The sequence below is a fragment of the Coptis chinensis genome, chromosome 9 (assembly GCF_015680905.1).
Source record: "Coptis chinensis isolate HL-2020 chromosome 9, ASM1568090v1, whole genome shotgun sequence".
Classification (NCBI taxonomy): Eukaryota; Viridiplantae; Streptophyta; class Magnoliopsida; order Ranunculales; family Ranunculaceae; genus Coptis; species Coptis chinensis.
The window spans coordinates 57,168,523-57,184,636 of NC_141464.1; positions in this window are offsets into that span (position 1 = coordinate 57,168,523).

Consider the following 16,114-nt stretch of genomic DNA (forward strand, 5'->3'; position numbering starts at 1 on the left):
AAAAACGGATAGAAACTGAAACTTGTAGAACTAAAATTGATGCACTGATCTACTCCACAAAACTTTCAACTGAGGCACGGAGGCTACACCATTTTTCCATTGGAAATAAACTATCAAATGTCTCTTCATACATTAGCTTAGAGTGAATGTAAATGTTATTTTTGGTTAACCTTATTGATGTAGACAATCTTTAGGGAGAAAGGGTTTGATGGATTGAAATGACTGAATTCGTTTGGATGAACTGACTACGTATCAAGTTCTCTTTGCTGGGGGGAGACTTGAATCAGGTCAGACTTAGTTCCTCCTCTTCTTTATATAGGCAAAGGTGACCGCGCCTCCTCCTCTCTCGCGTCAGGTCAAGTTTTGGACTTTATGATTTAATTTAATGAGTCATGAAGGCATCCTGCGGTGGAGTAATGGTGTGCGCAGCTGAAGCTCCGGTCTTGATGATGCCAGCTGCAACACATGTACGTTACTAGCCATTGGGATGCTGGCTAGATTTAGCGTTCTGGACGCGGACGTTCTGTAGAAGAGCGTTCGGGGTGCTGATGAGGTCGCTTGACCTGTATGAACTGATCATTAGCGACCTGGACGTGTGGCTACATGCAATCATCCTAGTGTGCTTGACACGTGCTTGATATTTATTGTAAGTGTATATTACTCCCTCACACAGCCCCATCTCAGCAGATATCATTAAACACTGGATAATGATCTGGTGAGAGAATTAAGATGGCACGTGGTACGGATGATTTGAAAGGTTGCAACTGAACCGCCTCATTTTGTGGGGAGTTGTGGCACGTTAGGGTTTAGACTTACATACAGAAATATGCAACGTACTTAGGTCCTATTAATACTTGTATCAATATATAATATTTTTTCACAAACGTATCAATGTACTATTCTCGATTTTACAAAATTAGCAATCTATTAGCATCCGTCAGTTAAGTGATGATGTATTCGGTTTTTTTTCAATTTTAATTTATTTGTATTTTCCGCTCGGCATACTACCTCAACATTTCTACCACCTCAGCCGAAACTGACCCATATAACCTGTTTTCATCATCTCTTTCACCCATTTTCAAACCCATTTACATATAGACCCATTTTTCGAACCCACTCTACTACTAGTATATGTTATGAATTGTAACTAGTGAACTAGACTTATGAAACATAACTGTATAAACTGTGATTACAACTTATAATCTTACTCGTCTCTAGTTCTTTTTCTCCTTCTCTTCTCTTCTTTCTCTCTCCCTCTCTTATATATCTCTCTCTCCTTCCACGTACCGCAGCGGTTATCTTGCGGTTCTGGTTCCGCTCTCCCACTCTCCACGTTTCGCAGCAGTTCCAGAGCGGTTGGGATACCGCGGATCTGATCCTGTGCAACCTGTCTTCCCACGCTATACCGCATCCGGTCCCTTTGTCACCACTAACCTCCTAGGTCGTGTAATGCGTGCTTTTGTCCGACCCTCCCACTCTATCCTTTTTATCTTTTTCTCAAAGACGTGTTCCACGTGCTTCCTCTAGATTGCCACGGAAATACTGGCGAAATACGGCGATCGCCCTCATTATCTTGCCCGCCAAAAATCGAGATTACACGCGTCCCTATTCCTTTGGTTCTCTGTTGGTCAGTTACCCTTTTGTCCCTGCCCCCTCAAATCCCGCTCAAATCTCTCTCCTCTCTCACAACCCTCAAAACCCTCAAAACAGTCAACCCTCACCATTTTTCTTTTCAACTTCACCTTCTTCAACCTCTTCCCCCTTTTCCGGTCGTCAATTTCTTCGCGCAACCTCCGGCACATTTTGGTTACGCCCTCCATTGCTTTGGCCCTCTTGCTACAGGTTTGTCTTAAATTGTTTTCCTTTCCTTTCCTCTCGTTATTTGTGCATTCATTGTTTATTTTGGGGGTTGCTTCCTCATTATCTTCTTTTCCTAGATTGCGCATCTATCTTTTTATGAATTTCCCTCCTTGCACTGTTTCCATTATGCCTTCATCGGAATGTGAGGTCATCTCCTCCACCCAATCCTCCGCCACCACATCAGGTAAATCTGGATCCTCTACCCCTAGATCTAGTCATCAATCCGCGGACAGATCTGAATCCCCGACTTCAAACTCTACCGATCCCACATTTGTTCCATCTACTTCGGTAGGACACCTTCTCGCCATCCATCCCGGCCCCCTATTACCGCGGACCCAATCTAGATGCCGTTAAAGCCGCTTACGACATTCCTGGTGACATTATTCTCGAACATGTGTCTGGCGTCACCCACTTTCCTCACTTAGTATCACCGCGCCCTTGTTATCTAGTAGCTACTGTAGGACAGATAGCAGCCGGCTTACGTTTCCCTTTGACTCCCCTTGACGTCGAGGTCTGTAACCATTTCAACATTCCTCCGTGCCAGGGCATAGGTAACTTCTGGCGTGTTATGTATGCCGCCAACCACTACAATGAGACTCACTCCCCCAAAATACAACTCCGTGATATCCTTGCCCACTTCTATATAAAGAAAAACACTAAACTGGGGGGTGTGGGATATCAATCCTTCTCGCGACTCGTCCTCAAAAGAAGTCTTTCCTTCTTCACATTACCACTTCTGACAAGGTGTGGCATCAGTACCCGTTGTATGTGTCCGGTAATTTTTTATCCGCGGACCTCCCTCCGGAAGTTTCTCTGCCTATAAGGGCTGCTCGCCTTTTTACGGCCATCTCCATTTCCTAACAAGTGGTAAGTAAGCCGTTAGGAGTCGCGGTATTTATCTCTCACCTGTCATTAATTTGTCTTTGTTCTTGGTGATGTAGGTTGGAGACCAGATTCGCGATCCCAAATATACAACGGTGTTTACTCAAAAATTTTCCAATCCCTCCGCGAACTTCGGGGAGTTCACAAATTAATGAAGTCCTTGGCATTGATCGGAAAAAGCCACTCCCTCGTTATTTGACCCTTCTCTAAAAAATATTGGCAAATACCAAGGCCCCTATATCCGCCCCCAAAGAAAGAAAGCCCAAACCATCCCCACCTCAAAAAAAAGAAAACGTCGCCTTTACAAGTCTTTCAACTATACCAAAAAATCTCCCATTCACAAGCTGTTGCTCAACGTGCGCTGCTACTAAAACAAGACTACTACCGCGGACACCCTTCCCCTTCCTACTCCGTGGCCGAGTGGGAGGACGATTTTTCTTTGCTAATACCGCTCCCCTTACGCCCACCGCCATGGATGTGAATAAGTACAAGCTTTGGGATACCGACTCGATGGGGATGCTCCTGTTGACGTGTCAAATAAAGAGCCCTCCCACCAAAAGGGCTAAAACTTCGCATTTGTTCCTTCCCTAACCATCGGCCGCGAATGAACCTCCGCGATGCGCGGATATCTTCACGCCGCCCTAGACAGATTCTTCTTCGGGCTGGTCCTTTAACCTCGGGGCTCGCCGAGGTGTGGCATCCCAAGTTCAAGGCTAGGGACCGCGATGTGACTACACGAGACTTCGGCTTTGGAAAACCCAAATTTGTTGCCGCCTCCTTATTTTTCAGCTCTCACCGCCTCCGGGATCAAGCTTATGGAGATCTTGGTACCGCGTTGCTTTCACACCGGGGCCTCCATTTACACCGGATGGGAAAAGGTATGTCTTGGGCTAGTGGGTAGTGGCTTACCAATTGTCTATGATATCTCTCCATTCTTTTGTGCTACTCTTATACCCTATATGTCTCGCGGTGAGTCCCAGACATCGCTATGTAATGTCTGCGTGGCGACCAAAGACCGTGGAGAACTTGGATGCGGCGAAGCAGGAGATACACGACCCTGATGGCTGGAAAGCAAGGTACGCCAAGCTGGAGAAGGAGAGGGATGAGAACCAGATCAAGGCAGTCAAGCTTCATAAGGAGCTCCAGGTAGCTGAGGACAGACACCGCGATTACGTTGCGGGTGTCAATTCAAAAATGGACAGCCTCCGAGAGGCGGAGAGGCTTGCCACTCAAGCCGCGTGGATAAGGTCGCCCAAGAGGCCGCGGATCGATTCAGGGGCTTGCTTTAAAAAGATCGCGACGCGAACTGCAACAACAACTTGATCAGCTTAGCGCTGCCGGCCGACTGCTTCCACCGCCTCCTCTTGTTGTAGGGACATCGTCCCTTGTATAACCAACTGTGCAGTCTGAAGCCGTTGAGATGCCTACCACTGGTGTTACGACTCCCATCACCAGCGCGGTCCCTTCTCCAAGATCTGGCGAATGAAGATGCCAAAGATCCCGGTGAAGATGAAAGTACTACTCCTGAAGAACCGACTACTGATCCTCAGTAGTAACACATGTCGGCTTACTTTCTTTGCAGATGGCCTTGGTTTTGTAACAGTTAAACAATTATTTTTGTGTTTGTGAAAAACAATGGCTTTTGTAGCTAGTACTTTTTTGTGCTCCTTTTGCAATGTAATTCACTATTCGCCGTGGTTTTGATTATTTAACGTATTTTAATTTCGTTATGCATGGAGCCATTGATCAATATGTTACTTTGACTTAATCCCTTTTCATTTGCATCTCCAAACTCCGTTAGCTATGATTGTCCCTTGTTATTTGGACGCACTGTTGGTGAAAGGCTCTCTTCCTCCTGCCTTTACTATTTGTATAGTTTTTACACAAGTTAGGGTTGCCCCCAGTTCGATTCGGACAAACAGTCCGCGAAGGGATCTTTCCCCCCACGCTCGCTTTGTATAGCTGTGAAGCTAGTCAGGGTTGCCCCCAGTTTGATTAGGACTTACAGTCCGCGAAGGGCTCGTCCCCCCCGCGCTCGCTTTGTATAGCTGTGAAGCTAGTCAGGGTTGCCCCCAGTTTGATTCGGACTTACAGTCTGGGAAGGGTTTCGTCCCCCGGCTCTCTTCCAACGGCCGTGAAGCCTTTATGGGGCAGCTCATTTTGCCCAGTTGGATTCGGGACGTAGTAGTCCGAAAGGGCTCGTCGCCCCCCGGCTGTCTTTGAACGGCCAGGAAGCCCGATAGGGCAGCTCATTTTGCCCCTATTTTGATTCGGACGTATAGTCCGCTGAAGGGCTCGCCCCCTCATTGTCTTTGAACGGCCAGGAGAGCTCGATAGGGGACTCATTTTGCCCCTATTTTGTTTTGGGACGATAGTCCGCGAAGGGCTCGTCCCTCATTGTCTTTGAACGGTTGTGAAGCCCTGATAGGGGCGACTCATTTTGCCCCTATTTTGATTTAGGACGATAGTCCGCGAAGGGGCTCGCCCCCATTGTCTCGAACGGCGGTGAAGCCCCTGATAGGGGCAGACTCATTTTGCCCCTAGTTTGATTCGGACATGTTGTCCGCGAAGGGCTCATCCCCTACGCTGTCTCTGATTAATCCCTATGCATGCTATTGAGCTAGGAATGCAATCATTGTTTCATTGACTTAGAATTCGACACATAACATATATACATTACACAAAATATGCTTGTTTCATTGAAAGCTACATTAATCGCTCCTCTCATGGAATTTTTTTTCAGCATTCTTATATTCCATTGTTTCTCCACTCATTACCCTCCCGGGGTCTCTATTTTGTAAGTACCGAATTTCCTTTTGTCACGACATACGGTCCTTCCGGTTGGGTCCTAGTTTGCCGTCATTCTCCTTTTTAGTGGCGAGTAACCTTCGCAGCACCAAGTTCCCAACCATGAATCAGCGGCTTTACTTCGTTTATCATAATCGTGTCGTTTGTAACCTTCTATGATACTCCTCTAGTCGGTATCGCGAGCCGATCTCTTTTTTCCTCCATTATATCCAACTCGATTGGCTAATATATTTTCATTAAGACCCATTTCCACGGCCCCGGTTCTTGTCGTTTTTCTCTATCATTTTCACCGGTATGATGAACCTCTACTCCATATGCCATTGCTAATGGTGATTCATTCGTCGAAGTCCAGCGGTGTAGTGCGATAAGCCCATAAAACATGATTCAATTCATCAGCCCACGCCCTTTTCGGTCTTCCAATTTTCTCTTTAAATTGTCCATGATGATTTTGTTTGATGCCTCGGCTTGGCCATTCCCTCCGGATTATATGGCGCGAGAACTTCGCTTCACTTTGTAGGCTTGAAGAAATTGGCATTACCTTTCCCCGCAAGAAATTGTGTTCCATTATCTGCAATGATTGTATGGGGTAAACCGAATCTTCATATTATGTTCTCCCAGAGGAACTTCTTCACATTCTCTTCTTTGACTTGCTGTAGTGCCACTCTCTCCACCCACTTGGTGAAATAATCAGTGGCGGCCAACATAAATCTTCTCTTGCCGCTGGCCGTGGGCAAAGGCCCCACTATATCGAGTGCCCACATGGCGAATGGCCACAGACTAAACACATTATGCAGTGACTCTGCCAGGGAATGGATTAGTTGTGCGAACCTTTGGCATTTCTCACAAGTTGTTGCATACTCTGTTGCATCCTTCTTCATATGAGGCCAAAAATATCCCTGCGATATCAATCTATGGGTCATGGTTCGACCACTGAGTGACTTCCACAATCACCTTCATGTACTTCGCCAACACTTCTTGCACTCTGCTATGGCCTATGCATGATCGGTGAGTGGTCATTTGAAACTCTTTTTGTACAAATCCCCATCTAACAAAACATATCTTTGGCTAACCGCTCCATCCGCGCGTCTCTCCTTGGTATTTTCTATCTCGCTCCCATAAGAAAAGTTTTAATGGGCGTCATCCATCCTATCTCCTTTTCAATGGTGAGACACACACACTCTCAGTTTCTGATGTACTAGGCCTGCTCAAAACTCTTACTTCAATAGAACGACCCTCTGTTCCTAGAAGCACCGCGGCAACAATTGCTAACGCGTCAGCATGTCTGTTCTCACCGCGGCCCAAATGAGCAAATTGAATCCTTTTGAACTTACTGGCTTTTTGTCGTAGAACCTCTAAATATCGTGCCATCCTTGGACAACGCGCCACAAACCCCCCATTCATCTGACAAATAACCAAGTTAGAGTCCGAGAACACCGATAACTCGCTTACTCCCAGATCCTGTGCCATATTCAAACTTGCTATCACTGCTTCATATTCTGACTCATTATTAGAAGCCGCAAATCCTAGTTTCATTGATAACTCCAGCCTTGTGTTGTCAGGAGTCACCAAAACCACGCCAATCCCATTTTCGGTGTTTGTAGCTGATCCGTCCGCGAATACTCTCCAACCATTGCGCGTATCCCAAGGGTCCAAGGGATCACGACCAGATTCTTCCTCCTGATCCATAACCATTTCCTCTCCCTAAGTGGGATCCTCGGCTGGAAATTCTGCTAGGAACTCCGCCATGGCTTGTGCTTTTTCCGCTGTTCTAACCTGATATTTGATTTCGTAACAACTAAGCATCACCGCCCATTTTAGCATTCTCCCTGACTTTTCTGCCTTCAACGCTTGCTTGAGAGGCAGATTTGTTATCACTACCACTGAGTGTGCATCGAAATAGGGTTTCAACTTTAATGCAGAGAACATCAACGCTTAAAGCATACTTCTCAATTCTCATCAGATCGCGTCTCGGCCGCTAGCATGGTTTTACTCGAAAATAAACCGGCTTTCTATCTTCTCTACAATACGCACAAGAATCTGAACTTATCGCGACTCAAAACCCCCAAATAGAGATACAATATCTCTCCTTCCCCGGCCGCGATAGCAAAGGGGCTTTCCCTAAATAAACCTTCAACTCGAAAGGCTTCCTCACAATTTCGGTGGTCCATCGAAAATCTGCTTTTTTTCAAGCGATACAACGGTCTGCATTTGTCCGATGATTTAGATATAAATCTGTTCATCTTTGCGACTCTTCCCCGCCAACCGTTGCACTTCTTTTTACATTCGAGGGGGACGACATCTCCACTAGGGATCCGATCCGCTTTCGGGGTTGGCCTCTATTCCACGATACATTGACTATATAACCCAAGAACTTCCTCGAAGATACCCCCGAATGTGCATTTCTCACGGGTTCAAACGGACTATGCTTCCGCAGTATGTGAAAGGTTTCGGAGACCCTTCAAATGTTCCTCTTCCGACATGCTTTTCTCCACCATATCATCAATATATATTTCCATGCCCTTTCTAATCTTGTCCTCGAACATTTTTCCCCAACCGCTGAAATGTAGCCCCCGTGATTCTTCAAACCAAAAGACATTCTTGTATAACAATAAGTACCTCCTTCCACCACTTAATGTAGTTTTTCTTGATCCGGGCCAAACATCGCGACTGGTTATATCCCATGGAAGCATCCATGAAAGAGAATACCTTGAAACCAAATTGTTCTATCTACTAACTCATCCACCCGCGGCATAGGATAACGATCTTTAGGACACTCTTTATTTACGCCCCGTAAAGTCCACACACATTCGAACCTTGCCATTCTTTTTGGAACCGTGACCACGTTGGATGACCAATTCCGGTACATCCTACGTCCCCGATTATATACCCCATCCCTAAGCCAGATAACTTCTTCGAATCCCTTCCGCGTATTTGGGTCTTTACGCTTCTCATCTTCGTCTTATAGGCTTCGTGACCCTCCTTCATGTGTAAGTGATGGCAAGCTTAACTCGGATCTATTCTGTGATATCTTCAATCGCCCAAGCAAATATGTCGGCATTCTCTCGCTAATAATGTCGGGTTTGAATTTCCACTCTTTTGGCAAGTCCGACCCTAACCGAAGTAAAATTTTCTTCCTCTCCCACCCCCTGAGTTCACGATCTCAATTTCATCCGAGTTTTTGGCCCTCGATGAGACTCGTGATCCTTTGAGTAATCGCTTCCTGTAATTGCTACGCTTCTCCTCCTTATCATTCGGTCGGCTTTTCACCCCTATTCCACGGACCATACTTTTTTTACCGTCACTTGGTGTATATTCCGAGCGCGACCGATCCCCCCTTTATTTTCAGACACCCCTTCGGGGAAGCGGATCACCGATAATAGGTCGACGAAATAGCCTTCATTTCATGAATCCATCTTCTCCCTAGAATGGCATTATCTTTGGGACCCCGTGATCTACCACCATAAATGGTGAATACCGCCGCCGGACCTCGGGCTGTTATCGGGTAGCGTTATTTCCCCCATAGGCTTTGTCATGCTTCTATTGAAGCCATACAAATTAGTCCGAGAAACCCTCAACCGATCCCTATCTATATTCATCTCTTCCATGGCCCCTATAAACAACATGTCTATGAACTTCCGCAGTCTATCAACTTTTCGCTTCACTAGATAATTACCCATTGCTATGGTAATCACCAACGATCTTTATCGCGGCGAAATCATCGATTCCAAGTCTTTGAGTGAAAGTTATGTTCCTTCGCAATCGCGGTTCACGAAACTAACGGCGTCATGCTTGTCACCTCATTAACCTATATTGTAAGCTCATTTTGTCCTTCTCATCTTGTCACGGTGGGCATTCCTCCCGAAAGTGTCTCTTTAATCGTAAATGACATTTATTGTTCCCAAGATCCTAGCGGGAGCCTGTCCTCTCTCCGCATGACGAACCTCCGCGACATACTCTCTAAGCATCCCCTTCTCAATCATTCTTTCCACCAGCCACTTCAAAGCATAACATTCGTTAGTGGCGTGGTTTCTAATCTGATGATAGGTACAGAAAGGTTTCCCCTCAATCTCTCCAGGTGTATTCCGCGGTCCTTCATAATGCTGCAACCCCTTGATAAGTGGCAAGATTTCCTCTAATGGCCTATTAAGAGGTGTTTGTTCTATCTCACGCGATGCGGCTTTCTTTTTCACGAATATCTCCTATTCGATCTCGATCCGTCGGGTCCACGCGTCTTTCCCCTCTGTTGGATCCCCCTTCTCTCTCTCTCTCTTACCCCTATCCCTTCGCTGCCTTTATCCACCGCTGCGTGACCGCCTTCCCCGATCTCTTTTTGTTCCCTCGCGATTTCTTTTGCATTATATCTTCAGACCGAATATACTTTTCTACCTTTGGGGTACAGAGCGCGTCAGAGTGGTGATTTCGATTTTGGACATCGATTCGTGCACCCTAGTCCCTCGCTTCGCCGCCGTCTGAAATGCAATGACCAGCGGTATGCTCCTCCAGATTCTCCACCCTCGGGGTCTCTTCTTTGAATCTGCATTAAACTCCCTTTAACGACTCCGACGACCTGTTTGATGTTAAACAATGCCGCGATATCCACTACCCTCCGTTTCGGTGGATGAAATGGTCCACGAAGGCTCGCTCTAGTTCTTCAAACCTACTGATGCTCCGCGAAGATAGGCGGTAATACCAATCCGAGCGCCCCCTTAAGGCTTGCAGGGAACATCATGCAACACTTGATCCGTCATACTTATTTTCCTCGCCACAATGGCATCGTTGTCTAAAATGATGCAAATGATCGGGTTAGGTCGCCTTTCCCATCATACCTTTTCGAATCTTGGTTGATCAATCTCTTAGGTACCTCGAATTCGGATCGAATCCACCAGTGGATTCTTGTTGAGGTTAGCAACCTCCTTTTGAGCGGCACTTTGGTTCATTTTTTCTACCGCACGGTTAGCTTCTCTATCTTTCTCGATCATGGCCTGTACCACTTCCAGCGTGATGCCCTCTACCGTATCTACTCCCCTAGACTGGTATACCTCATTCTCCCCTTCCATCTCACTGCCCCGGCGATCCCCATGTTCCATGTCATCTTGTGCGGTGTCTCTTTCCTTTCTCAACTCATCGTTCTCGTTTCTTAATCTGACTATTTCTTCTTGCATAAGTCTGGTGGCGTCTGCCGCCACATCAGATATGTCTTCCTCTCTACCCACCTCTCTTTCTTCACTCACTTCTTCCTCTACTACCTCTCGAACAACTTCTTTTCTAGGTCTTCCTGCTCCCTTTTTTGTTATGGTGGCCATTTTATCTCGCTATTCCCCACAGACGGCGCCAAAATGTATAAACTGTGATTACAACTTATAATCTTACTCGTCTCTAGTTCTTTTTCTCCTTATCTTCTTTTTTCTTTCTCTCTCCCTCTCTTATATATCTCTCTCTCCTTCCACGTACCGCAGCGGTTATCTTGCGGTTCTGGTTCCGCTCTCCCACTCTCCACGTTTCGCAGTAGTTCCAGAGCGGTTGGGATACCGCGGATTTGATCCTGTGCAACCTGTCTTCCCACGCTATACCTCATCCGGTCCCTTTGTCACCACTAACCTCCTAGGTCATGTGTACGTCCTATACAATAACCAAAAGCGAAATTCATGTGGGATTTTTTAAAAATGCTCTACAAAATGGTGTCTGGAATGCTACCCAAAAAATGGTCAACTTATATAAAGATGTTGATAGATGACATATTGACATAGTACATCAATATTGACATAGTACATCAGAAAATACAATGGGAAAAAAGCGAACCTCAAAAACCAACTATTGATGTGACAATGAAGTACTGCCAATTTAGATTGTTTAATCATGTGAAAAAAATGAAGTATACAAATGAGGAGTTTCATGCAGGCTGAAAGATTTAGAAAAGGTTTGACATGATAACCAATATAATCGGAATGCTTGAGTTCAACAAGATATACTTTAACAGACATTATGAGCTGGAATTATTAGCAAATGGAACTGGAGAGAAATACGCAACCTCAGAAATATTGGGCTATGGCGTAGATGATACATTAAAACAATAAGAATATGAAAGCTAAGCCATTGCTTTGCGGTCCTGTTTGCAAGACTGAAAGCATTCAATTCTCTTGGCATTCCATATGACAAAAAGAAAATGAAAAAAGAAAGAAAAAAAAAAAAAAAAAATTGGCATTGCAATATATAACTGCTCTAAATTATTGATATTTTAAGGATCTACTAGATCAAATGATAGAGATTACTCACTTCCACATAGCATTTACTGCAGGTGGGTTTGGAAAATGGGTCTATATGTAAATGAGTTCGAAAATGGGTGAAACAGATGATGAATACGGGTTATATGGGTCAGTTTCGGTTGAGGTGGTAGAAATGTTGAGGTGGTATGCCGAGTGAAAAATACAAATAAAATGAAATTGAAAAAAAACGAACACATCATCACTTAACTGATGGATGCTAACAGATTGCTATTTTTGTGAAATCGGGCATAGTATATTGATACGTTTGTGAAAAAAAATTCGATGTTGATACAAGTGTTAATAGGACCTAAGTACGTTGCATATTTCTGTATTTAAGCCTCAGGGTTTAACAAAATGATTCCGCTACTTTGGAAAACGAACCGGTGGCTTGTCATATGATATATGCCTGGAGAACTGAAGCGTTCCTCATTTGCACCCTTTGAGTTCGAAAGGCACAGGTTAGTTTCTGCCATTTTCTCTTTGCATTTTTCATTTATTTGCTGGTTGTTTTTGTTGGGTTTGCTAGGCTTTAGCTATAATTGTTTGTTGTTGGTAAGTTGTGTAAGAAGAGGAAGTATGTCTGATTCAGATGATACTCGATCTGAGGAGATTCAAGATGTTTCGTTGAGTGAGGAGGTAGAGGATGTTGGTTCTGATTCTGTGGTTGCGGTGGCGAGCAGTTCTGGTGATAGGGTTGTATCATCCTCTAGTGGTTTGCCTCCTAAGGTAGTAGATAACCGAGCTCTGAGAAGCTTTAGTCATTTGAGACGTGCGTACGATATTCGTGTGAGCGACCTGTAAATTCACGAACGGGGAGAGGACGCTGACGTTTTTAGTAATGCGTTCGTTCCCCAGGATTATGGGGTAGTTATCTATGAGGGGCAACTGAGAGTGTGGTTGAGGTTACCATTGTCTAGGCTGACGTGTGAGTTTTTGAATTTCTGTGAGAAAGCGTTGTACTAGTTCATTGGAAACACATGGCGTTTGCTTAGAGTTTTCGACCTTTTGAATGAAAGTGGTGAGTACCACATTGAGGTCGCTGATGTTTTGAGGACTTTGCTGTGAAGCCATCTATAGTTAACAACTTTAGCTTACAGACTTTGACTGGGAAGTCAAGCGTTCTTGATGGGGTTAGTAACGAACCTTGGGAGAAGAGGCCATTGTTGATGGTTGGGAATTATTGTGCTTCTGGGTCTAGTGTCCAGACTAGGGTTTGTAACTTTTCTGGTATGTATTGGGTTGTTTGTTGTATCATGCCTCTATATTGTATACTGAGAATTATGGGATTTAATGAACTGACCTTTGAACTGTTTATGTTGCAGAGGTCGCTATTACCTAGAAGGAAAGAACGTGGTGTGATAGAAAGGTTTGCTTGTCTTACGCGTGCTGAGAAGTGGAAGAAGCTACCTGAAGTAGCGAGCTACTTCATGGAAAAGGGAGGACGAGGGATTAGAGCGAAGAGGAAGCAACAGAAGAAAAGGGAGGCAAGGAACAGGAGCCGGTTTGTGCAGGTGCGACTTGGCAGTGGAGCTGGTGGTAGTAGGTCGGTGAAGCGACCTGAAGTGGATAGGTTTGGGGCCATCCCAAGGGGGAGATGACAGGAGAACTCCCCCTTTGATCTGGAGGACATCTCCTTTACTCCTTGTGAACGGAAGAGTTCACTGAAGAGGAAGGCTGATGAGCCTGACACCAGAGCTGTGAAGGTCGCCAAAGTGGCTGAGCACATTCTTGGTAGTAGTTCTGGGGCTGCTATTGGTGACCGCAACGGTGGGAAGACAACTCGTGTCTCCAGATCGAGGGCCCAGGTCGATTTCAGCGTTCTAGGTTTTGGGGACGCTAAAATTAGGTCGACCACCGGTGTAGGGGGGCACTTTTGGTGGTAAGGGGAAAGAGAAGGCTACAAGGAAGGAGGTTGGGAAAGATCGTCCTAGTGCGGGTAAAGATGATCTTGAGCGCAACCTTGTCTATGTGAGTGAGAGGACTGGGAGGAAGACGACTGTGAAGAGGTCGGATTGTAGCTATAAATCCGCACCTATAGCGTCCTGCTTGCTGGAAGGGATGACGTTGGATGTAGATAGGAAGGACTTAGACTCAAAGGATCTGACAAAGAATTTTAGAGCTATGGACCTGGCTCACTATTTGGTAAGTGCCAAATTTTTACAACTTGATTGCTTCTACTCGTTTATATATGTTGTATCTGGTTGTGTGATATTTTGTAAATGGGTACAGCTTATAGCAGGCTACCAGAAGCTGAAGACGGTGGCCCAAATTGCTGAGATGGAGAAAGGCGAGCTCAAAAGGTTGAAAGATGAGCTGGCAAACGTTAGGGATGTGCAGCAGGCGGAGCAGAAGGAGCTGAACGATCTGAAAGCTCAACTCATTTTTGTGACTTTGGAGAGAATGATCGCTGTGAACGAGTTGAGCGACCTAAAGGGGAAGCTGGCCACCATTAATGAATTTGCTACGAAGTGTAAGGCGGTCACACTGTAGGCAAAGGAGGTGTACGATTCGATGTGCGTTGACTTGGAAGAGCTAGAGCAGAAGCATGAGCAGCTCAAGGAGAAGCATGCTCGTATGGTTATAGGTGGGAGGGAGGTCTCCTCGACCGTAGATGTCGATGCCGCTTTTGCCATGGTGCCTGTTGCTGCTACTTCTGTTGTTAACCCTCCTGCTGGTGACGAGCTCACCATGTAGTCCCACCTGCTGCGATCTCGTCTGATCTTGTCTCCTCTACAGAATTGAACCCGCTTCAGGTTGACACTTTTGAGCATGTTGTTTAAGAAAGTTGTATGAGTAATAGTCGTTTGATTGGCCTTGAGCCTGATACATTAGAATTGGTTTCCTGTGCTTGCCTGGGCAGTTCACCTTACTGTTTTTGTTGCGTGGCATGAGCCAGATACATTAAGAGCTGATAACTTAGGGAAACCTAGGCAGTTTGCCTTTATTATATGGTTTTAATTTTGGTACTTGGATGAACTGGTTTCTCAGAATGTTCTGGGCAGTTCGGTATGCTTTTGTGATCGTGCTAACTGAGTTGGTTTTCTGGGATGTCCCGGCAGCTCGGTTAGTATATGAACTAGATTCCTGAGTCTGTTCAGGTAGTTTATAATTGACATTTATAAATTGTATATATATTTGCTTTCGTCTTTTTGCTTCTTTCTTGAATGTGATTGTCTTCGATTGTGATATTTGCACTTAATTTGAACTTAAAAGTGTGTATTTTGCAAGAGCAATAAGATTGTGGCTCTAGAGAGCTTTGGGCTCGAGTTGTTGTGTAGCCCTTAAAGCTGGAGTAAGCATTTTACTCAAATAAATGTTTTAGCCTGTGTAAGCGTGTTGTGATAAACGCTAATTTCTAGTTTGGTTTACTTAAGTCCAAAGTCCACAGTCCGAAGTCCGAAGTCCGAAGTCCAAAGTCAGTTAGTCGTCCATTTAGTCAAGTTACCTTACTCACGTGGGTTTGGTAGGATAGGTCGAGTAAGGGATCGTCCATACCTTAGGGCTCGGCAAGGTTTACAATTGGATTTACAACTTTTGGTGAGTAAGATTTTAGGTTATTTAGTTGGTTTAAGTAAATTAACGGTAATGCAAGTAACGTAAATTAATAACGGTGACTTCGACATAAATAAATAGAGATAGAGAAACAAGGGAAAGGGTTAACCATACTCATGCAAGAATCAGTTTCCACAGTTTGAGTACCATATCACTACAGCTATAATCCGTCTCGAGTTCATAGACAAACCCGAGACGGCGTCGAGTATCGATCCCTAGCGAGATGGACGCATCTCTGAGCTCATCTCACTAGCATAAGGAGTGTTGAACTAATATTCCATCTCTGGAATATCATTTCAGCTCCTAGTTCGATTCTACATCAGCTAGACAAATCAAAGAGCTGTCTGACACCATATAGTCTCGCGCGAGACATTTTGGGTCTCTCGCGAGACTGTTCTGGAGCATCAGCACTCCAAACTTGGACAATCTCAATCATTTTGGGACCGGATGTATAATCTACACCTAATTCCTAAGTAGTGATTCTGGAATATTAAAGTGTCAATCCGGATCCTCACACGAGCATCATAACCTTCCCCTTGAGGGGGGGTGGGGTTAGTTCATGGTTATTTGGTGATTAATTGAACTTGTTGTATACAATAAATAAGTAAATGAAGAACAGGAATTAAACTTGAAAAGAAATGACTTTTATTAAGTAAGAGGACTTACAGTACTGAAGCTGCTAAAGCTACTGGAAGGAGAAAATAAGGGAATGAAACTAACTGCCAGAATATGAAAGCTACAGACTATAG